Raw genomic sequence first — 23,880 nt, 5'->3', positions numbered from 1 at the left:
CATGAGAGAAAAAAGAAAAGGTGGGGGGAGAGAGGGAGATGAACACTGCTTCTTTAACCAACTCTAGCCATAAGGTCTCTACTTAGACCTTAACCTTGCTCTGAAAAGCCTTGCGTAAAGCCTGGTGTAATTTCTAACAGCTCAGGGCCTGGACTGACCCTACCAGACTTCAAGTACCTGCTGAAGAGAACCCAAGGCTGCCAAAAAACAAACAAACAAACAAACTTCCTCTCCGTTTCAGCCCAGCAGGGGAGTGTGGGCACCACTTTCAGTGAGTCCCAGTTAACAAGCCCAGGTAGGCGTGTGTCTTATGAACCAGCTGTGCCTTCTTCCTGACTCTACTGTTCCCCACTTGTCCCTGGTTTCTTCTTTCTCCCTTCACAGCACGCAGACCCTTGGTATGAATCAAGGTTGCTTTCAGTCCGTCCTGGATTCTATTCCCGACTGAGCTGGTCTTATTGATTAAAATACGCCCTGACCATTCCAGTGTCTGACTTTGCTGTTTTTGACACCAGGAAGCTAAGGCAGAAAGAGCTGTCAATCAGTGCCCACTGGTCTCAGTTCTCCACTGTCACATCAACATTGCTGTGACCCCCACCGACCCAGCCTGAATCCTGTTCTAGCAGATGTGGGGTCCCAGCCTTCCTGGTTCACTTCTTCTATGCCTCCTTCTGTAGTGGTTTGGTTTTGAAGAGGAACAATAGGAATGGCCTGGTTCTGAGTAAAGAGTTATCACAGCTTTCGAGACAAATGAATATCCCAGGACCATGAAAGAGAGCATCCTTCCCACCCTTCATGTCTCAGGAATGACTTTAATAAGTGTACTGTCTTCTTATTTGATCAGAAACCACAGAATGGGGGGGGGGGGACTGGGAAAATGCCTCCAAGATTAAGAGTGTTTTCTACTCTTCTAGAAGACCTGAGTTCATTTCTACATCATGAGATTCAAAATCAACTGTAACTCCAGTTCCAGGGGCTACAACACCTCCTCTGGTCTCTGTACCACCCCGCAATAATACACACATACACATAAATAAAAATAAATCTTTAAAAAAAAAAAAAAACAGCTTAAGGGGGGAAGGATTTATCTTGATTCATGGTACAAAAGGCACAATTCATTACGCCAGAGGTGGCATAGCAGCTGAAGTGGTTCCATCTGCCGTGCTGGGGCTTGAGGTATAGCCTGTTCACAGCAAGGCAGGTCAGCAAGAGGACATCTAGGGCCAGAACCAGAGATGGGTATCACATTCAGAGCCCAGAAAACATAACCCAGCCAGCCTCGCATCCCAAATGTTCTATAACTTCTCTATAGTGCAGTAGCCTCGATCAGGGGCCAGGTATTAAAGCACGTGAACTCGCAGGCGCCATTGCAGACGAAGGAGTTTGGGAAAGCAACACACTTTCCGCAGCCTAAGGGCTGAGCGCCACAGAGAAAGAACTCGCCCGAGAGCTGTTAGCGACTGTGCCCCGTGCTGTTGCAGGAAGTGGTTTAGAGGAATCTCGATGGAGTCTGTGCTTGCCAGAGGAGATTCAGAGCTGCTGGGCCCCTGCTTAGCCTCCCAGGGAAGGAGCCTTCAGGTTTGGCTTCTTCACGCCAATCTTTGCTGCGTGCTTTTCAGAAGGACTTCTCGTATCCGCAGTGTACAGGTGTCGGAAAGCTTCCAGATAGGCTTTGTTTGTTTGTTTGTTTGTTTTTTCGAGACAGGGTTTTTCTGTATAGCCCTGGCTGTCCTGGAACTCACTTTGTAGACCAGGCTGGCCTCGAACTCAGAAATCCGCCTGCCTCTGACTCCCGAGTGCTGGGATTAAAGGCGTGCACCACCACGCCCAGCAGCCGAGGGCTTCTTAAGCTGCGTTCGAGATGTGGCACATCCAATACTGAAAACTTTTCAGAACAAAAGTCAAGTGTCTTAGTGTTCCTGCTGCCTTAATGAAACACCATGACGAAAAGCAACTTGGGGGAGGAACGGGTTCATTTCATTCACAGTTCCATATCACAGTTCATTATCAAAAGCAGTGAGGGCAGGAACTCACACAGGGCAGAACCTGGGGGCAGGAACTGATGCAGAGGCCACGGAGGGGTGCAGCTTACTGGCTTGCTCAGCCTGCTTTTTTTTAATACCATCCAAAACCACCAGTGCCATCCAATATGGCACCACCCATATTGTGCTGGGCCATCCGTGATCAAACATGAATTAAAATGCCCTCAAGGTTTGCCTGCAGCCCGATCTTATGGAGGCAATTTCTCACCTGAGGCTTCCTCTTCTCTGGTGGCTCTAGCTTGTGTCAAGTTGACATAAAATATACAAGTATCTTAGGCTCTGTTATGGTGTCCTTGTAGGTGGTAGGGACTGCGCCGAGGGCACAGGCCCCCTCTATGGCACTTTTTTTCTTCTTGTGGATTTGTTCAAACACACATTGAAGATCTAATTGATCTCTAAAAGATGATTGTGCAATTACTAGTGTTATGAAGTGGAATGTATTTACACTCTATTGTTTAACCATATTACATCTTTATATTTTCATTGCACTCGGTCAGGTAAACAGGAATCAGAAGTGAATCATGCGTGGTGAACACATGGGTTCTGGCGATTTCTAGGGTGTTCCCTCCCACTGGATGACCTGTCTGCATGTCATTGCAGTGCAGAGTAAACACACAACCAGCTCCAGATGTTGTGAGTGTGCTTCAGCGCCCCCACAGCAGTCTGTTAATAGGGGGTAAACACTCCCATTTCACAGATGAGGAAACTGAGACTTGGAAAGTCAACTTCTGCAGGTCACACACTAACTGAACCGGGACTCAGACCCAGGTCTGCCTTACCTCAAATCCTGTTGTCATTCCACCTACTGCTTGGCCTACTAAGTGCCTGACATCTTCCTCTTAAAGATCCACTATCCTTGGGAAGTAGGAATTGAGCCTCATTCTCTAAGACAGAGAGGAGAATTTGTGGGGAAGCGGGACCCACACCAGCAGGTGGGAAACAAGCAAAGTCTGAGAAGGACAAAGCCATGGTGCAGAGGAAATCCATGAGATGCTCATGGCCAGTTTTTCTCCTTGCAGCTGCCTCTGTACAAGGGTACTTTCCAGAAACTGTTTAGATGCTTGTCTTGATGAGCTGGAACTGGAGCAGTTACAGGGGGCAGAGGGGAGCCCCCTTTCTCACTTTTCTTTCCCTTCCCTTAACCTGAGCTCAGAAGAAAAAAACAAAGAAAAACGAAAAAAAAACAAACCAAAACAAAAAGCCCCTATAAACAGCCACCAAGTGAGGCAGGCCTGGGAAATACCTGGGTGTAAGCTGATGGTGTGGGTGGTTACCATGAGAGGCCCCTGCTTTGTGACAAAGCGGGTTTGAGGGCTTGAAGGCAAGGCAGGCGGCTGCCATCTGCCATCCTTCCGTGTGGGGCTCTTGCAAAGGATGCAAGCCACAAAGACATTGTCCTGACAGCAGCCCACTCACCTTTCAGTAGAGGAGAATGTGCCCATTTTACAGATGAGGAGCAAGATCACATGAAGTGTTTCCCCAGTGTGAACCAATAAGTTGGATCTTATCAAATCTGTAATAAGATGGTCTGATCTCTCTCTGTTTTCTGCATTCTCTCTCTCTCTCTCTCTCTCTCTCTCTCTCTCTCTCTCTCTCTCCCTCTCTCTCTCTCTCTCTCTCATAAGATGCCATGACGAAACCCAGAACTTTGCCTGCTAATCTGAAGCATTAATTAAAAAAAAAAAAATTACATTTAAATGTATTTTGAGCCAAACATTGTAGCATGCCTTTAATTGCAGCATTCGGGAGGCAGAGGCAGGTGTATCTTTGGGAGTTAAGGCATGGGCCTGCTGCCTGCTCTTCCTGAAAGTGAGGACCTGTAAGAGGAAGAAAGAGGGGGTGAGCTCAGGGTCTTTAGTCACTGCCCTCTGAGGACCTGCTTGTGAACTGGAAGAGATGGACCAGGGGACCTGAGAATTGTCGCTCTGAAGGAGTGGGTCACCGAAGAATCCGGGCCATCTTCCTGCTCGTCATTACACCCCGGATGGTTCAGCGGAGTGGCTCAGATGCGCTAAGGCAAGTGGGTAACAGGCCGTGGGGCGCTCAGAGACACCCAAATGCCATCCGTTCGCTCCCATGTGCCACAGAAAGAGATCACAGCCAGCTGAGCGTGCCAGCGACCAACAGAGACCCTCTGTGACTTTAGAAATAAAACAAAACAAAACAACAACAACAACAAAAAACAAAACAAACAAAAAAACGGAGTGAATCCAGGCATGAAGAAGAAAAAAAAATATTAGAAGAAAAAAATTGGCTCCCACATTCCTGCAGGGGCTTCAGATGCTCCCACAGGGCCAGCGCAAGCCAGCAGCACTGAGGACAATCACAACTCCCGATGTTGCACAGCCCCGGGTGTATAAGCAGAGGTCACAACACAGACCTGATTATCTCTTCCATCATAAGCTTGCCTGAGGCACCCCCTCCCTTCAAAAGTAGGGTGAATAGCACCTTGGCTGTTTTCCTAGCACAGTTAATAATAGTACTCTCTTTCTCTCTCCTACATGCCCTGGATTTGTCTAGCGGGAATGATTATAAAATAAATACCAAGTGGCTGGTGCCAGCCAGATACTCAAGAAGCCGGGCGGGGGGGGGGGGGGGGGGGTGTCCCTGTAACCTAGGAGCTGGGGCTGCATGACTTAGGAAGGCCCTGTCTCAAAAAATAAATAAACACAGAATAAGATATTATGGCATAAGACACACACAGATTCCGAGAAATAATTTGAAAAATGTGCTTGTGATTAAGGTTCCTTTGTATCTGTATCTGCAGAGCACATACGTGGGAGGACTTTGCTAGCGGACGTTACCTGGGCATGCACTGGGATTGGGGAAGACTGTGGCTATGTACACATGTGGCTTTCGGTTGCACTAGCATGCTTGTGTGGTGTGTGTGTGTGTGTGTGTGTGTGTGTGTGTGTGTGTGTGTGTGGTGTGTCCGTGTGCGCAAGCGCTGGTGGGATGGGGCTGGAGAGTTGTGGAATGGCGTGTGCGTAGAGGTCAGAGACCAACTTGTGGAAGTCAGTTCTCTCCTTCCGTTATGTAGGTCCAAGGGATTGAACTTAGGTCACCAGGCTTGGCAGCAATCACCTTTTCGGACTAAGCCATCTCATCAGTCCTGTTATTTAAAACGAGCAAACAAACAAACATCAACAACAAAATAGCAACAACAACAAGAAAAGATGTTCGCTGTGGGAGATGAATTATAATGGTCACTCTATCTAGAATAACGGCATTGTCTTCACAAAAAGCCACGAAGACAATGAAATCGGAGAGCAGTCACACAACTGCTGTGGGGACAGTGCACATTATTTCTAAGTTTACCACACCGTGCTAAACATAGTCTGGTTTGTTTTTTTCCTGTAGCAGAGAGGGTGGAGGCTTGTGAGAAAAGTCCGAGGAGGAACGACAGAGAAGTAAACATTCTTCGCTCCCCTCTGGGGAAGGTGTGAGAGGTCTGTGCCCCTGCTACAGTTGAATTCTGACCACTAATTTTGAAAGTGCGGTGACTCATTTCTTCCAGTTGACAGAAGGGAGACTGTTCTCCAGCCAGAGTGTGACCTGCTTTATTGGTCGTTCGAAGGTTTCGCTTTTGCTCTGTGCTCAGGTCTGGAACCAACGCCAAAGCCCCTCGGCAAATCACTGTCCTGCAGAGGAAACGGTTCTCCCCTCCCTGTCCGGGAGGTTAGATATGGCTGAGTGGCTGCAGCAGCCACTGTTATTGGCAGCAGATAGTTTAATTTTAAAGAAAGAAAACTAGCTTTTGTTTATGTATTTGGGTTAGGGGGAGGGCTTTGAGACGCTGCACATTCCATCTCCCAAGAATGCAGACAAGCGGACGTCATCCCAGTCAAGTAAAATCTCATGCATACTTCTCCCTCTGCCTGCAAAATGCCCTAGCCTTAAGCTGGATTTCAGGGTCTACTCCAAGCAGCCCTGGGCCTGGGATTTCAAGGCATACAACAGAGCGGTCTAGGTCTTGCACTACAGGAGTTGCCTTGACGTTTGGTAGAGCCTGGCCCCTGCCCTCCACAGAGGGGCAGCAACACCCTGTCTTATTCACTCTTCTATTGCTGTGAAGGGACACCATGGCCAAGGCAACTCTTACAAAAGAAATCAGTTCATTGGGGACTTGTTTACAGTTTCTGAGGATTAGCTCATTATCATCATAGTGCAAGGCATGGCAGCACACAGGGGACTGAGGCAGTAGCAGCTGAGAGCTGATCCATAGGCAGAGACAGAGAGGCTGCTGGTAGGCTTTTGAAATCTCTAAACCCACCCCCAGTGCCAATACCTCCTCTAACAAGCTCCTCTACCACCACTACTTCAACAAGGCCTAATCCTTCTAATCCTTTCAAACAGTTCCATACCCTGACGACTAAGCAATCAAATAAATGAACCTACGGGAACCATTCTTATTCAAAACACCGCACCCCTCCACCGGTCTAGGTATTCAGCCAGTGTTAGAACGGACCCATTCCTCTGGCTAGATACCACAGACCATGGATCTGTCACGGTAATGCCATTCATGGTAACACTGACCACAGACAAGCTCAGCGGGGTGAGGTTCTTGGGGCAGGAGACGAGACAAGAGGCTTTCAAACCAAAATATACACATACTGCACAGGGGTGCACTACTGTTCACATTGTCTCTTATTTGAATGTGAAAAGTCTCCCACTGACTCAAATCTCGAGCATTTGTTGCCCCACTGATGGCATTATTTGGGGGGTACTATGGTGGCATCGTTTAGGAGGTTGGGACTAGCCGGTGCAAAAATGGCCTTGAGAACTGGGGTTCTGAAGGTGATAGCCTGCCCCCTTTTCTGGCTCCCATCTCTCCTTCTTGGTCCATTTCTCTGTGAACAGTACCACGAAAAGACTACCCACTCTGCCGGGCCACACCCTCTTCACTGTGATGAACTCAACCCCTCTGAAACCCTGAGCCACAGTCCTTCCTCTCATAAGTGTGTCAGATACTTTGCCGCTGCCACCCAAAGGCATCTAAGATATTTTCCCATTGCTGATAAAGTGGATGGAGGCCAGGTTTCTCCTGCCCGATTGTCAGTGGTCACCCAAGTGCTTGGCCAGATCACTCTAATTAGCCCTATCTTAGTTTCTAATGACAGACAGACGACCTTCTGTTGGTCTAGTAATTCTTACTGCTTCCCAAACCACCAGCAGTTCCGTGTCTGCCCTGAGAGGGCACGGGGATGTGGCTTCCGGAACATTCTCATTCCTTCCTAGGAAGGATAATTTGGGCAGCCAATCTTGATGAGCCAGCCACTCTACCTTATAGAAGGTATGTCAGCACAGTGTCTTAGGGTTTCCATTGTTGTGAAGCGACGCCATGACCAAGGCAACTCTTATAAAGGACATTTAATTGGGGCTGGCTTACAGTTTCAGAGGTTCGGTCCGTTATCATCATGGTGAGAAGCTTGGCAGCGTGCAGGCAGACATGGCGCTGGAGGAGCCAAGAGTTCTACATCTTGATGCAAAGGCAGCAGAAGGAGACTGCCTCCACAGGCTCCTCCAGGAGAGGAGCCTCTCTTCTGGCCAAGCTAAGATTAAGCACTAGGAGCCCTCAAAGCCACCCCACAGTGACCCATTTCCTCCAACAAGGACACACCTATTGTAACAAGGACACATCTAATAGTGTACTCCCTGTGGGCCAAGCATTCAAACACATGAGTCTGTGGCGGGCAAACTTACTCAAACCACTCCAGTAAACAGAGAAGAATGCATATGAGTTCTATCTCCTGTGGCTTTTGGTTGCTATGTTACTGCATTCGCATCCAAGAGAAACCCTCCTCTGTTCTCCTGAGTGGATTCCTGTGTTCTCGACATCACAGCACCATCAGGATCTCAGATAATGGTCCATAAAGCTGAGAAGGAGGATTATCAGGGTTATGGACGTTGGCCGCTGAGGATCCCTGACAGCACCTGACTCTTTTCTGGTGCTCTTCATTTCTCTTTGCAGGGAGGGGTGAATGTTTGCATCTTAGCCCTGAGCTAAGGGAAGGGAAATTAGCCTTTATGGAGAACCAGGTTTATGTGTATTACATATGGGTCTCAGGTTGGACCAGACTTAAAAATCTGATCTCGCACCAACTTCATGATGTGTTGTGCTTCGTCAAGCCCATGCCACGCATCGTTGGACATCTCCCAGACGGAGGACACCTCAAAGTCAGGAGCCTTTTAATATCTAATGCTGATGATGTTCAGGGTGCCCCCGTTGCCATGGCTCCCAAATGCTGAACTATGAAGATCTCAGTAGCGCTGCTGGAGACTTGGAGAGCTGTACCACAGCCCTCTTTAGAGCCATGGGGAACATGCTGATGTGAGGGGGTGGGAGTTGGGGTGGGCTGACCAAATGGCTCTGCAACATTTCTGAAGCAGGGAGCAGAGCCAACTGGTTTGATGTATTTGCAAAGTCGACCTCAGAACTAGAACCAGCGAGCTTTGTTTCTCAGTGAGTTGCTTTAAGAAAGTCCATCATCATTTTTTTTTTTTTTATTTTTAACAACAAAGATCAAAGAGGGCGGTGTCCTCAAGTGACCTGCGAGCCATTTATCTAACCAAGCTGATGTTCATCTGATTTGTACCCCTGGATGAGGGTTTTCATCTTGTGGAAGTTGGATCTCACCTTAGAGATTTTTCTCCACCAATTGCAATTGTTTGTGTTCAACAGAAAAGATAACTCTACATGTGGGCTGTATTGCCCTACCGGACGCTAGCCAGTTTCATTGCTAACCTAAGAGTCTTGTCCCAGGATAGATTTTAATGTCCTAAGTCCCTTGTTCCTCCCGTTGTCCTCTGCACCAGCTTTACTTTCCTACTGGTGGCTCACTACCCTTGACATGTGATCCACCCGTTGCCAACACGCTGAAAGGCAAATATAGTAAGTACATCAAGAACCAAGCTCACACGTTTTCAAGAGGTGCAGCTCTGAATGTGCAGAATTTTCACAAATGTTCCCATAGTCAATGTATTTTACATTGATTTTCTTTCCAGGTTTGCAACAGGACAATTATACAATTAAAAATATAAATCCAAAAGAAAACAATAAATCTAAAAGAAAAAATTCTAAGTGGTTAGCAAGCATTGTATTATAATTTAGTTGGGTGGTACTCAAGCAAATCTAATCAGAGCAGAAAAATAGTTAAAACAATCTCTATGGAAACCAAGAGGGAAGAGGAGGAGAAGAAGGAAGAGGAAGAGGAAGAGGAAGAAGAAGAAGAAGAGGAAGAGGAAGGGGAAGGGGAAGGGGAAGGGGAAGGAGAAGGAGAAGGAGAAGGAGAAGAAGAAGAGGAGGAGGAGGGGGAGGGGGAGGGGAGGGAAGGGGGAGGGGGGAGAGGAGAGAAGAAGAGGCAGCAGCAGCATTGGTAGAAAGTCAAAAATAAACAGTCAACACCTCAAGATCAGAGAGGTCTGGACTACCAAACCAGTTCATTTGGAGGGCACAGACTTATAGGAACAATGGATACTAAAGTCTTATTATATTGCTGGCAAAAACTATAAGCAAGGATCAGTAAGAAATTTAGCAGCCTTCAGCTGGATTGAGTAATAGTTTCTTTATCAGGTAACCTTTTTTTTAAAATTTCAGCAGTAATTTTTTAATTCTAATAGTAATAGTATTACTATTGTTGTGTAATATACAGCAATGGATATCTGTTTAATGTTAAATATACTATTACAGGTAACTTATTTCACTGAAGACCCTATTTATGAAATGTACAATTTTAGTCTCAAATGATTTTTAATTATTTACATTTAAATAATGTCAAGCTGGAAACACAATATGCTTAACTTACATATCTTTATATAAAGTTATTAAGTGTTTGGCAAGTGTTTTATGCTGATATGCTTAAAAGAAAAATCTGAGTATGAGAAATTTCCAAATGAAACATCAATATTTGAGACTATCTCATAATTACCTTAATAAGATCCTTTAAATATTTAAGTGTTTTCTCACATCTTTAATTTCTTTTCTAAATATTTAAGTTTTGATTAATGGACTTCCCAAATAGTAAAAACGATTGAGAATGTTCTTTATAAAAAAAAAAAATGAAAGTGTTTGGAAACTGAACATCAAGGCCTAAAGGATCTGGGCCTGGTGGCTTGGTCTAGTATCCCTGAGGCAGAAGAATGAGAGTTCAAATCCAGCCCAGGTAACTTAGTAAGAGCCAGCTCAGGAAGTCAAAATAGTTGCCGGGGTGTTGGCTCGGTTGTTAAGAACACTGGCGGCTCTTCCAAAGGATCCAGGTTCGATCCTGAGCACCCACAGGGCAGTTCATAAACGTGTAACTCCAGTTCCAGGGGATCCAGCACCTTCTTCTGCCTCTCAGGCACACATGTGATGCACGGGCATGCATTTGAGCAAAACACTCACCTACATAAAATAAAACAAAAATTATGATGGAAAAAAAAATAACCAGTCCAAAGAGGGCCAGGGCTGTAGGTCTGTGGTAGAGTGTTTGTCTGGTATGCAGGGGGCTTAGGTTCAATTTGCAGCCTAGAAAAGAAAAAGAAAGAAATCCTTCAAGAAGAACTAGCTTGTTTTTATTACAATTTTGTAACAAACACCAAGTAGGCTTTGAATTATAGTCTTTCTCCTATGGAAGGACCACACTGTGCACACAGCGGGGAGCATGGCCCAGCTCATCATCCTGTGAACTTCCCTGCTCACTTAGTAATGTGGGTAGCCATCCTATGGAGGGTTCCTTCCAGGTCTCACTTTCCTTTCAACCCAGTAGATTCCAACACTTGGTGTCAGTATTGCCCCAAAGCCAAAGCATCTTGTCAGGGTCAGGCTGGAGATTAAGAAAAACCGTGGACAGATCAACCCAGAAAGCTCTGGAGTGTGTTTTCAGACTCAGGCAGAACAGACCAGGACCCGTGTGAGTGCCATCGCTACGCTGGTGGCTGGTCCCGCAGGAGCCAGAGCTGCTGGGGTCCAGATGGGGAGACCCCTGGGCCTATCTAGGACAGGGGTTTGGCACTCTGGCTAAACAGGTTGCCTCGCTGCTACCTGCCCCTCCTGGGGCTTCTTTCTCGCCCATGCTAGGACCGGCTTGTCAGGAACTTCCTGTGGACCATCCTTGTCCTAGTAAATGCTTGGTGCCCATGGGCAGGAGGGGAACAGCCAGGACTATACAGAGAAACCCTGTCTAGAAAAAAAACAAACAAGCAACAAACAAACAAACAAAAAACCATACGCAATAGAGAAAAAAATGAAGGCCAAAGAAAGCAAGCTGGCTGACGGGTTATGGGTTCTGGAATCACCCTGACACCTGATGTCCTCTCCCAGCGACTGGACTGTCTCTTACTCATGTTTCTTCCCATTTCCTCTTTATTGCTTTCTTTTTTTTTTTTTTCCTAAGTCACAACTGCTCAGCACTTGGGATGTCTGCCACTTCTCACTTGGGTCTACACCCTCTCCCTGGTGTAGAAAGGGTCCCGTGTCACCCAAGCACCTGTGCCTGCAAAGGGAGAAGGCAAATGACAACTTCGTCATTTATAAATGCAGAACCACAGCGCCCCTTTCTTTCCTCTCACTCTATTCTTCTTCTTCTTCTTCTTCTTCTTCTTCTTCTTCTTCTTCTTCTTCTTCTTCTTCTTCTTCTTCTTCTTCTTCTTCTTCTTCCTTCTTCTTCTTCTTCCTTCTTCTTCTTCTTCTTCCTCCTCCTCCTCCTCCTCCTCCTCCTCCTTCTTCTTCTTCTTCTTCTTCTTCTTCTTCTTCTTCCTTCTTCTTCTTCTTCTNCTTCTTCTTCTTCCTCCTCCTCCTCTTCCTCCTCCTCCTCCTCCTCCTTCTTCTTCTTCTTCTTCTTCTTCTTCTTCTTCTTCTTCTTCTTCTTCTCTCTCTCTCTCTCTCTCTCTCTCTCTCTCTCTCTCTCTCATTCCCAAATGTTAATGTTCTGCCTATGGGATTTCCCCCCACCCCCCACCCCACACACTGATTGCACGGCCACTTGCTTTTTTGTGTGTAGTCGTTCATGGGATTCAATACACGTGGCCGGTTTCTTGACAGGAGCAAGAGAAGGGTGTGGACAAACCTTACCTTTGGGGCTTTGCCTTGCACTGAGGAAAAGAACTGCAGCTGAGATGCAGCCTGTGGCCTATCCACCCCAGAGATCCCGGCCCCGATGTGAACTCTGCCCTCTAGTGGGGAAAGAGGGGAAAGCCGCTCCCTGGACCTCATCTACACCAATGGGAACCTCCTGAAGGATGATACACCCTGTGGATCCCTGGGCCGATCCTAATTTGGACCTGAACTTATGCCCAAAGGATCCATAGGGAGAAGTAAAGACGGGACTTTTCTCTTAGGAGTGCCACCAACCCTCTGCCTCAGTGGGGAGATGCCTCATGTCAAGCTACTGTGACAGAATGCCTGAGATAAATCAACTTAAACACCAGGCTTATGTGACTAATACTTTCAGAGGTTTTTAGTCTACATTTGTGTCTGGTCTCAGCTCCCCAAATTGACAATCTGGGTTTGGCTCAGGCTTACTTGGACCAGGTCAACACTTAGCATTCCTTAGAAATCTTATAAAATGGGTTTCTGCTTGCCATGAAAGCCGTTACTTTCTTATAAGCTCCTGCAGTTTCCGGAAAGTGCATTGAGTTCCCTATTAACTTAAACAGGTCCCCAGAGGGTCAGAGCCCCTATGCTAGTTCCCAGGCTGCTCCAGCTAAGCCACCCTCTACCCACTGCAACATATCTCCTTCTAACTGGCAGGACTCTGCCCGTATCCTGCTGTTTTCTCTGAAACCCAGGAGACAGCCTGGGTGGTTGAATAAACTGTTTTCCTTCACCCACAGAGCTGTCTAATTTTGGTAGTTTCACTTCACTTTTGCTTACAAGTTGATGACACATGTTGGTTCTAGGATGACGGAGGATGTGGGGGCGGAAGCAAATGGAGAAGTTGGAGTGGGATTCACCTCATGGGAGCTGAGGAACAAAGAGACAGAAGAAAACACTGACCCCCTTTAAGGACACAACAGCCTAAGTTATTTTCACTAGGCTCCATCCCTTAACGATGCTACTATCTCTCAAATGTATCACAGGCTGATGACCAAGACAGCCATTTGGGAATATTGAATTTCCCAGCCATGAAAACAAATAGAATCGGGAAGTTGATAGTGCTTATAATGAATGCAGGGTTAGCGGAGAGAAAAATCACGACAAATATTAACATCCGTAAGCACGAGAGCCGTTGACAAAATTTAAAACCCAAAGGAGGGGCCCAACCGGTAAGGAGGCTTAAACAGCTTCCTCATAGGTGAGAGGCCAGTGGGGGAAAGTTGGGGACAATTCTAGAGATCCTCTGAGTTTTTAGAAGAGAGAACAGTAAATGGCAAAAGTTCCTCGGCATAGCAGCCTCTGCCTCATGATAAGTTGATTCTTCTTTGGCTGATGACATTTGAGTAAGTTTCAAGGTGACTTTGCTCCTCCTGGGTGAATCTGATTTTTAGGCAGCTAACGGACTTCATAGAAACCTTCCTTAGTTGCCCCACCCCACCTGCTCTGTTTATCCAGGGGCTCTCAAAAGTCACCTGTACAGGTATCTAGTTTTGTTTTTTTTTTCCTGAGCCCCAACACTTCTGTCCTTGGACAAGGGTCCTTTTCTGCAATTCTTCTGGATTTCAGGTATTCTAATATCTCATGGATTGATTATTTCCATCAATGATATTGCAGAGAGTGATACTGGACCTTTCGAAAGATGTTTGACTCAAATACCTGGACTTTGGACGCTGACACCTGCTCAGGAGTTGAATGTGTAAACAATGCAGCCATTGTTTAGCAATCTGCTCATTTCCCTTTGCAGCTGCTGTGAACATTTTTATCTGTGTTATTTAGAATGTTGCTATTAATTGTGAGATCCCCTTAATATATTTAACTAATTTTTTGATATTGGACAGTAGTGGTTATTTTTTTTTAATATTTGTGCACCAATTAACACATTGATAGATACTAGTATAGCTTAATCTTTGTAATCATTTTTTTTAAAACTTTCAAATTTCATACATTATAAATTATGCCATAGTCTTCATTGCAAATATACAGTGGATAATACTTGCATCTCTGCTAGCCATTGTCTTAGCTAAGATTTTTATTGTGATATAATCAAAAGTAACAGGGCAAAAAAAGGTCTATTTTAGCTTACAGATTCAAATCAGAGTTCATCACTTACAGAAGTCAGGGCTGGAACCCAAACAGCAGGAATCTACAGGCAGGAGCTGAAGCAGAGGCCATGGAGGGGTGCTGCTCACTGGCTTGCTCTCCATGGCTTGCTCAGTCTGCTTCCTTGTAGAATCCCGGATATCAGCCTGGGAGCAGCACTGTTCACAGCAATCTAGACCATCCCACATCCATAACCTATAAAGAAAATGAACCATCGGTCAATCTGGTGGGGGTCTATTCTCAGTTAAACTTTCCCCTTCCAAAATAGTTCTAATTTCTGTCAAATCGACAGAAAACTGCCCAGCACAGCCATCTTCAACCTTGGTCTGATGCTGTCATAGATGTAAACGTAGATTCGTGTTTCTTCTTTTAAAAGATGGATCCTGGGGTAGTTGGCTGCATCCACTCCAGTAGTGACTTGCTTGACAGGTTTAGAAACCTGGAAGCAGTCCCAAGGTGAAAAGTTCACGGAAACTTAGTCTCCTGGAACCGTGGCATCCTGTATTACGAATGCTCCAGACTTGTCCTTGCGAATGGATCTGTGTGCTTTCTTTCAGCATTGTATTGTTATAGGTGCCTCCAATCAATGACTTGCCAAATACCTAAGCAAAATCGAACTTTGCTTCCTGGCCTTCACCAATGTCCTAGGTAGTCCTTGAGCCAACCCTGGGCTTGGAATTCAGTAAGAATGTTGCCTATTCAGTGACATTCAGAATTGCCTCTAGTATTGTAAGAGAGATAGTGAAAGGAATCAGGCTTTACTATCTACTACATAGAGTTACAAATCTCAAGGCAAGCTTAGCAATGTAAGTTTAGAATTCTTATTATAGTTATGTATGGCAGACTACACTACTTATTAGAAGAAAAGTCCCCCCACACTATCACTTAGAATAAAAATCAAGTCGCTTCCATATACAGGAATTTACAATGGTTTAGGAAGTAGATCATCGGGCTGTGGTTTTAGAGTATTGCATTATTCATGAGGTTAGCTAAAGCTGAACTCCCTAATTAGAACCATGGCTTGGGCGTGAAAGCCCTTGCCCTGGGAGTGTAAAGACCTCACATCTGGCTTCTAAGAATAGAGCTGACCTTAGATAGAGCTGACTTTGTCTCAGTTGTTTTATTGCCCAGTTCCTGCCAGTCTTTGTGTTTGCATTCCTCTGTTTTGTGTAAGAGTCATTAAGCATCCAGTAACCTTGCCGATGTGTCACCTAACTTCCCTATTTTCTTCTGTATAAAAAGTTTGATGCTCAATTTGACATTACGTTCAGATACAGCACACTCCCTTGTGTCCCGTATTTGTTTGTCATTTCTCACGGACTCTTTACCCACCTGTCCGGACCCCCGAGTTCTCCCACGGATTGAGGGGGGTCCGACTGAGGCCATTCCGTGGCAGTAGTTGAATGAAACGTATACACTGATGGTTCTATTTGTAAGGCCAGGAGAGGAGCGCACAGGCTCAATAGAGATACTTTCACGAGTCAGGATATTTGGGGGAACTCGCTGAGCTTGTGATAGAGCACTGCATGGTTTTCTGTAACTGCTGCCTGGGACCCCATAAGGACAAACCAGTCTGTTGGGCTATTTTCCTATTTTTTGAGTAGTTGGGCTGATTTTTGGTTCTGCTAACATAAACAGTACTGTGCTGGCTCATTTCCTCCAGCACTTTTGTAAATGTTTCTCTGGGAAGAATCAGAGAAGTGGAATTGGGTCATAGAGGAGACAGATATTTCAATTCATACTTTCAAATGGCTCGCCAAAAACTACATCTACCAGAAATCAGTGGGTGTATGACTGTGGATGCATGCAGGCGTGTGTGTGTGTGTGTGTGTGTGTGTGTGTGTGTGTGCGCGCATGTGTGTTTTGTAACCACCCTCCCAGTTTGTATGACTGGCCTTTTTTTGGCATCCTGGTTTTAAAAAGTATCTTGTGTTTAAAAATAGTATCTTGGGTTTGTTTTTATTTCCCACATCCAAGGATTTCATGAGATCTGGAGAGCTCACTGAATAATCCTCACAGTGAGATCCGCTCTGGGGATCAGAGCCCCTCAAACAAATACAACTTTACCCAAAGACTCCTTAGTCTCTCTGTTAGTCAGCTTTCCACTACTGACACAAAATGCCCGGCGAAGTCAACTTAAAGGAGGACAATGCTCTGGCGCCAACATTTAGTTCGTAGTAAGTTGGCTCTATTGCTTTTGCAGGCTGTGAGAAGACCAAATGTAAAGACAGAAAGCACATTGTGCAGTTCACGCATCTGAAGAATGACCAGAAGAATAAAGAGAGAGAAGGGAGGTTCAAGTAACCGTTCCGAGGACGTGACCTCCAGCACTGACACTGCTAGGGCCAGCTCCCTAAAGGCTCCACCAGCACGCAGTAGCACCATCAACTAGGGACCAAACCTTTAACACAAATGCCAATAAGATCAAAACTGTACTGATGCTAATTTAGCAACCCGGCTGGTGCAGCATCTTGGTGAGTTTTCAGATTCTGAGTGTCCACTGTGAAAGATCATCGTGACACATCACTGGAGGCCCCAGATACCTGGCTTCTCTCCATAGGAAGCAGGCCTACACCTCATTTATGAGAAACAACAGCATTTGGAGACCCAGGAACGGACACAGTGCTATGGGAGTTTTAAGGCAAAGTCCCTGCTCCAGCTTGGGGATGGGGGTCCCATGGGACTAGGGGCAGCTACCTTCCCCTTCCATCCCCTCCCCTCCCACCCCCTCCTATTCCCTCCCATTCTATCCCCCTCCCCTCCCTCCTCCCCCCTCCCCCCTCCCCTTTTATCTCCTCCCCTCTTCTCTCCTTCCTTTTCTTCCCTTCCTCCCTATCCTAATATCATGACTAAAAAGAGGAGCCATGGTGAAAGGCAGAGAAAGAAGAGGGAATAAATATGGCATGCTGAGAAGACAGACAGAGTATTCTAGTGACCCATGCCTCACAGGCCCTTCTTCTTCAGCATGTAGGCATACGAGCTTCAGGTTTAATAGAGGGACGACTTGTGACAAAGTTCAAGTATGTACAACTGAAGCAGACCCCAGGAAAAACGGACCTTCAGCTCTGAGTAGCTTTATCATCAGAGCTGGGTTTTTTCCTGAAGGTGGGACGCAACTCTCCTGGCTCCAGGACCCTAGGCTTTCCCTGTTTTCAGCACAGGAGTCACTGAGAAAATTCCAACTCCCTCGAGCCCATTGCCCCAGCTTTTTTGTCACACTCTTACACCTGAACATCTCTGTTGTCCCTCTAGCTGGAGACGAAGTGTCCAGCATCTCCCTGCAGCCTTTTCCATCTGTAGCCTCGGGTCCTCCCTTTTTCCCATTAGAGAAAATTGGTCTTGGCATTGCCAGTTTCTTGAGAGTCTGAATTTTCCAGGAATATGCTCACTTGTTGAGAAAGAAAATAGCTTACTCTTGGCTTTAGCTCTAGGGCTAAAATTCTGGCTGGCAATTGAGTAAGCACACACACCAGGGAAATTCCAGGTGAGCTAGCTTTACTTAAGAGTCTAACCTGCTGCCAGTCACGGTGGGTCCGGATGCCAACCCCATCCTGATTGATGCCCAGCTTTGAAATGAGGCTCGGTCAATTTAGCAAGCTTTAACTTTTTCATCTGCGAAAGAGTGAGTTGTTTTTCTTACGGCTGTGTCAAAGGTAGCTCAGGGAAGGAAGGGTTTATTTCGGCTCATGGTTTGCAGGGATACAATCCACTGTGGTATGGAGAGTGGCAGGACACAACACAGGGAGTCAGGAAGCAGAGAGAGATGGAGTCTGGTACTCGATTCACTTGCTCCTGATTTCCCAGTCCAGGGAAAGACGCAGCCTACAGAGTTAACCCTGCCTAGAGTTACACTTCTCCAGAAACTCTCTCACAGACACACCCAGTGGCAAGTCTCCTAATCCAGTCAAGTTGACAACAAAGATTATGTTATCGCCTACCTATAAGGCAGCTGTGTGAAGGAACTCAGTCAGTTCCTCTTACAATTGCTGGTACAACCAGTGTTGTGTCTATAATGTCTCTAATCAGTATTTTTCAGTATCAGTCGGGATAGTGACAGTTTTCTCTATGTGGTTTAAACTTTCCAAAGTAGTCAGACAGGGCACATTAGATCATATAAAAGTTTTTCTCTGGAACATTCTACTTTCAAACATGTCCAGTAGAGTTCAAAGGGCTCTTCCCCCCATCTCCCCCCATATGACAATTTTTTTTTTTTTTGGATTGTATTATGTGGTGTGTGTGTTTGTTTAAATCTCACTCCCCTTGGAGTCTTTCCAGCATGGATTAGCCAACAATGGTTACTATGGCTGCGAGGAGGAAGTGAACAAGCCTCCTAGCAGTGTTTATCACGGAAGAAACAGCCAGGAGTCTCTAAGGTTAACTGCACTGCGGCTGAGGTTAACTGAGGTTGCTATTAGGTGTCTGTGGACAAGAATGCCAGAAAAGTGGGTCAGGAGTCACAGCCACGACCTCTCCAAGGAAATCCCAGTGAACCTTACCAGACCGGGAGAAGCCCTCCAACCTTCAGTGTTGTGCCCCACAGACAGATACGACACAGGCATTCAGCACACGGGTGGCATTCTGCAGTGGGTTTCACTTGAGTCCATCCTTAAGCATGAAGATTTTGGGTGGGGTGAGGAAAGATGGTCCACACTGACTCTGCTTTCTGGATTATCTGCAAGAGTCATGCCTACTTCCTGGTTCGCTGACACTTCCCTTACAAGATCCTTCCAAGACAACGTTTCTCTCTCCCAATCTCATTAATGAGAGCTCCATCCTCGTGACCTAATTACCTTGAAGAAGACCCCCCCCCCATCCTTGCTACATCATACCAGAGATGAGGATTTCAGCATGGGGCTGGAGAAGGAAACGGTCCATGTTAGATACCTACACTTAAATACGTATAATCTCTGAGCTCTCTGAAACCCGTTAGTAGCTTTCCAGATACCAGGAAGTCACAAATCTTGAAATGAGATAACATTCTATTGCCTTGATACAACCACAAGGGTCTTTGTCAGAAGGAGGCAGAGGATTTGTAGGAGAAACAGAAAAGTACAATGTGCAAAGGGAGCTCAGCAAGCACCGAGGGATGCTGACAGCCCCTAGATGCTTACAGAAGCAAGGACTGAAGGCACTGTCCCCAGGAACCTCCAGAAACAGTCAGGCCTGCCAGGACCTTTGGCCCTGAGAGACCCACGTCTAACCTTCTGGCCTCCATAAATATATGATAAATCTGGATTGTTTAGATCCACTAGATTTGTGATAATTTCTTAGAGAAGCAGTAGAAAAATATAGATTATGAGTATTTTAGCTGAATGTATGTGTGAGTACCACATGCATTTGGTGCCTGTGGAGATCAGTAGAAGGTACTGGTTTCCCTGGAACTGGAGTTACAGAGGGTTGTGAGCCACTATGAGGGGGGCTGGGAATTGAACCCAGGTGCTCTATAAAAACAAGTTCTTTTAACTGCTGAACCTTCTCTCCAGCCCCAAATCATGGTGAGTTTAAGCCTCAACCACAGGGACATTCAGAAGGAGGAAATGTTTCTGAAAAGTCCGTGTGATAGGAACCGAGATGGTATGTGTTAGCTGGAAGTAAGTGGGAAGGCCATGAAACCTTGAAGGAACAATAACTCCAAGACAGAGTCACGCCAGGGAAACACCAGCCTGGAGGATACCTTTGGGAAATCAACACCTGACCCAGACCTCTAGTCTCATACTTGAGACCAGGGAAACGTGAGAGTTTTACAGTTGAGATTTTTCCCCCCAACTTTTAGAATTGTGCTGTACATGCTCTGAACTGCACATGGTGTCTGGCATATCGCATTACCATATAGATAAAGGAAACACCCTAAGTTCAAACACTTGAGTCTTTTAAGCATGTGACTATTGACAATGTTTTAATGGTAAAAGGTTTCACAGTGGTTCAGCTGTGTCTCTTTACTGCAGGTGTAGTTTAAGCTAAGAGACAAGTCTACAGGCCCACCATGAGGGCACGCCTGTAGGGGACTGGTCTGATTGAGGTGGGGAAACCCACCTGAAGTAGGGGTTCCCAGTCTCTGGGCTTAGGACCTAGACCACATAAAAGCAGGAGGCCGGCTGAGCTCGGACATTGATTACGCTCTCCTTCCTGTGGATGTGCTTTGACCATCTGCTCCATCTCCACCTGATGAACTTTTCCCTCAACCCTGGACCAAAATGAACCTTTCCTTCCTGAGTTGCTTTTGTTAGGAGGTTTTATCGCAGCAGTAGAAAAAGTAAGGTGCCATTCTGAAGTGATGGTGTGTGAGTGTGTGTGTGTGTGTGTGTATGTGTGTGTGAATATGTATATGTTTGTATATGTGTATATATGTATGTGTGAATATGTATGTGTATGTGTGTATATGTGAATATGTGTATGTTTGTATATGTATGTTTTTATGTTTATGTGTGTGTTATATGTTTGTATATGTGTATGTTTTTGTATGTTTTATATGTGTTTATGTTCATATGTGTGAATTGTATATGTGTATATATGTGGATATGTGTGAAAATGTGTATATATGTGTGTATATGTGTATATATGTTTGTATATGTATGTATGAATATGCTTATGTCTGTATATGTCTGTATGTATATAAGTGTATATGTGAATATGTATATGTTTGTATATGTGTATGTGTTTATGTATTTGTATCTATGTGTTTATGTTCGTATATGTGTATGTGTGAATATGTATGTGTATGTATGTGTATATGTTTGTATATATGTGTATGCATGTGTGAATATGTGTCTGTATGCATGTGTATATGTGTGCATACTTGTATATGTGTGTGTATGTGTATGTGCAATGATTGCATATGTTCATGCTGGTTTGTGCATGCAGGTATTCACACATGAATAATGCAAACACATAGGTAGATTTTCCTCCACTGCACTTCTTAAGGCAGGTTCTCTCATTGAAGCTAGAGCTCACCAATGACACTGTATTGGCTGACTAATGAGTGACAGAGATCCACCTATATACACCTTCACTCCACACCCAGTTCAGGGTTCTAGGCACATATCATCATGTCCAGCTTTGATGTGGGTGATGGGCTCTAGATTCAGGTTCCTATGCTTGTTTCAGGAACTTTAGTAACTGGGCCATCTCCTTAGGGCCCAGTCTAGTTTTCAAAAGCTCTCAATTCCAAAGGGTGGGTGGGTAGGTGTGCGAGTGTGTCCGTGTCCGTGTGTGTGTGTGTGTGTGTGTGTGTGTGTGTGTGTGTACAGTATTTTAACATTTAGAGAACACTCTATACAAGGGAAAAATTGGCTAACATTTGACTTCTTTTTCACAGCATGAAATACTAGGAAGCATTCTAGAATGTATATATAACTCAAGAGTTATACATACAGCCAAGACTTTGTAACAGTGAAAGGTATTTGCTGATGCTGATGTGCAAAGACTCAGAGGTTTGAGCACGTACAGATGAGTCTGGGGATATAACTGGGACACAAATTGATGTCCACATATGAACATGATGGAGTGACAGGAACCAGACCTCGTCCTCTGTCTGATGGATATAAGAATCAGGACAAAATATGTGTGAGATGTTCCTGATGCTTCTCAGGCTACAGCTGTCTGAGAAGGTGAGTCACATGGCTGACCCAGCTGACAGCCAGGAGACTGTGTGTCCACTGAGCGACTGGAAAGTGTGGCTACCTGAGTCCAGCAGACTCCCCAAGGTGGGGAACGATGGGGATCTGAGGAGTTGGTGGTATCAATAGCTTAAAGGACAGCAGACAGGACAGGGAGGAGAGGAGAGTGCCACACAGAGAGAACAACAAAGGTCTGGAGGTCACCCTTGAGGCCACAGCTGAATACTGAGCAGGGAATGTCTCCAGGGAAACCAGAACAGCTGGAGAAAGATGTGCCTTGGGGCCGAGGAACAATGCGCTCTGAGGACCACATCGGCTTGGAACTAGGATTCCACCAAGCCAGTCCTGGAAAATGTAATTCAAACGTCTCAGAGGAATTTGGCCTTAGACTTATCCCTGGACTAACACTGTTCTCCCCCCCCCCCCAAGAAAGTCTAAAAGGAAGCTTCAGAAAAACCAACCGACCAATCAAACTGCTCCAAGTACCTTCACTGCCCGAACCAATCTCAAGAATAACTAGGCAAATCTGAATACTTCCGGCACTCGACAGCGCTGGTCAGAGTGGACAGGGTAAGTGACTGGGAGCTCTCAACCTGAAGTGAGATATAGCCGAGTCTCCCCATCTTCCCCTCTGTGTGGAACACGAGGCAGGAAGCTTGTAAGAGCCAGAGGTTGGAGGATACTGAGGTAAAGCGATGTCTTATGGTGGTGACAGGGCCCTGCGTTTCACACTCCCAGAGGCTGTGGCTGCCTCCACAGGCCTGCACAAAGCCAAGCCCACCAACAGTTCAGCATTGCATGGAGAGGGAAGAGGGCCAGGAGGCCCCACACCTAGCTGAGCAGTCACTGGTTGGCTACTGACTGTTGAAGAAAGGAGAGCTGTTTCCTTAAGTGGTGTGGCCCCAGGTAGGCTGACGCCTTACACCCCTGCACGGATGGGCAGCACTAACTGTGCTCATCAGGTTATAGAAAATAAAATAATAAGATAATAAGAGAACAAGAAGTTGTGGATACGATGGAGGGATAGCCAGCGGGAGTTGTGGGGATATGACTGAAATACACTGTACTCATATATGATTTTATATATAAAATTGCCACGCAAATATTTAAAACTACCAGTTGTTAAAGAAGCAGTAAAAGTACCTTGTAGTAAAGAAGAGGGAAAGCAATTGTAAAATATAATAAAAACAATAGATGAGAGCATATGCAGCTACTATATTACATCTACGAAGGTACTATTGGAATTGTCTAATTACACACTTGATTTGTGCTGAACTCCTAAAACCACTGTAGTTTCACACCTGAACTGTGCTGTCTCCCTTTTTCCTTGGCACACAGCCTAGTGGAGGGAATGATCACACAGGGATGTCCAGGAAAGACATACAATGTCCTAAGCTTGCTCGCTCTCCTCCTCCTCCTCCTCCTCCTCCTCCTCCTCCTCCTCCTCCTCTTCTTCTTTTTCTTCTTCTTCTTCTTCTTCTTCTTNTCTCTCTCTCTCTCTCTCTCTCTCTCTCTCTCTCTCTCACACACACACACACACACACACACACACACACACACTGCTTCCCAGACATAGTGTTCTGTTTCTCCACAGGCTCAGAGACCGAGTGCCTGGTGGTCATGGATGGAACCATAACCTCAGATCAATCCATCTTTATCTGCTGTTCTCGAAGGTATACATAAAAGCAGTAAAGAATACTAAATACTGCCTCCCATAACCATCACCTCCATTCATTCATAATGGATACTAAGTTAGTGTGGTGGATTATATTGGCAAATTGACAGAACCTAAAGCCATTTAAGAGACAAGCCTTCAAGGACTCCCGTGGAAATTGTCCAGTTGTGTTAGGCTCTGGGCGTGCCTGTGAGAGAGTTTCTTAATTAGGTTAATTGAAGACAGAAGATCTATCCTCCATGTAGGGGTGCCATGCCATGAGTGTGGGGTGTAGCCTGTGTAAAAGGGAAATGCTAGCTCTTTCTACTTCCCGAGTGTGATGGATGCTATGTGGCCAGCTGCTTCAAGCCGCCATTGCCCTGACTTGTCTGC

Source organism: Mus pahari, chromosome 19, assembly GCF_900095145.1.
Source record: "Mus pahari chromosome 19, PAHARI_EIJ_v1.1, whole genome shotgun sequence".
Classification (NCBI taxonomy): Eukaryota; Metazoa; Chordata; class Mammalia; order Rodentia; family Muridae; genus Mus; species Mus pahari.
This window is presented reverse-complemented; position numbering follows the sequence as displayed.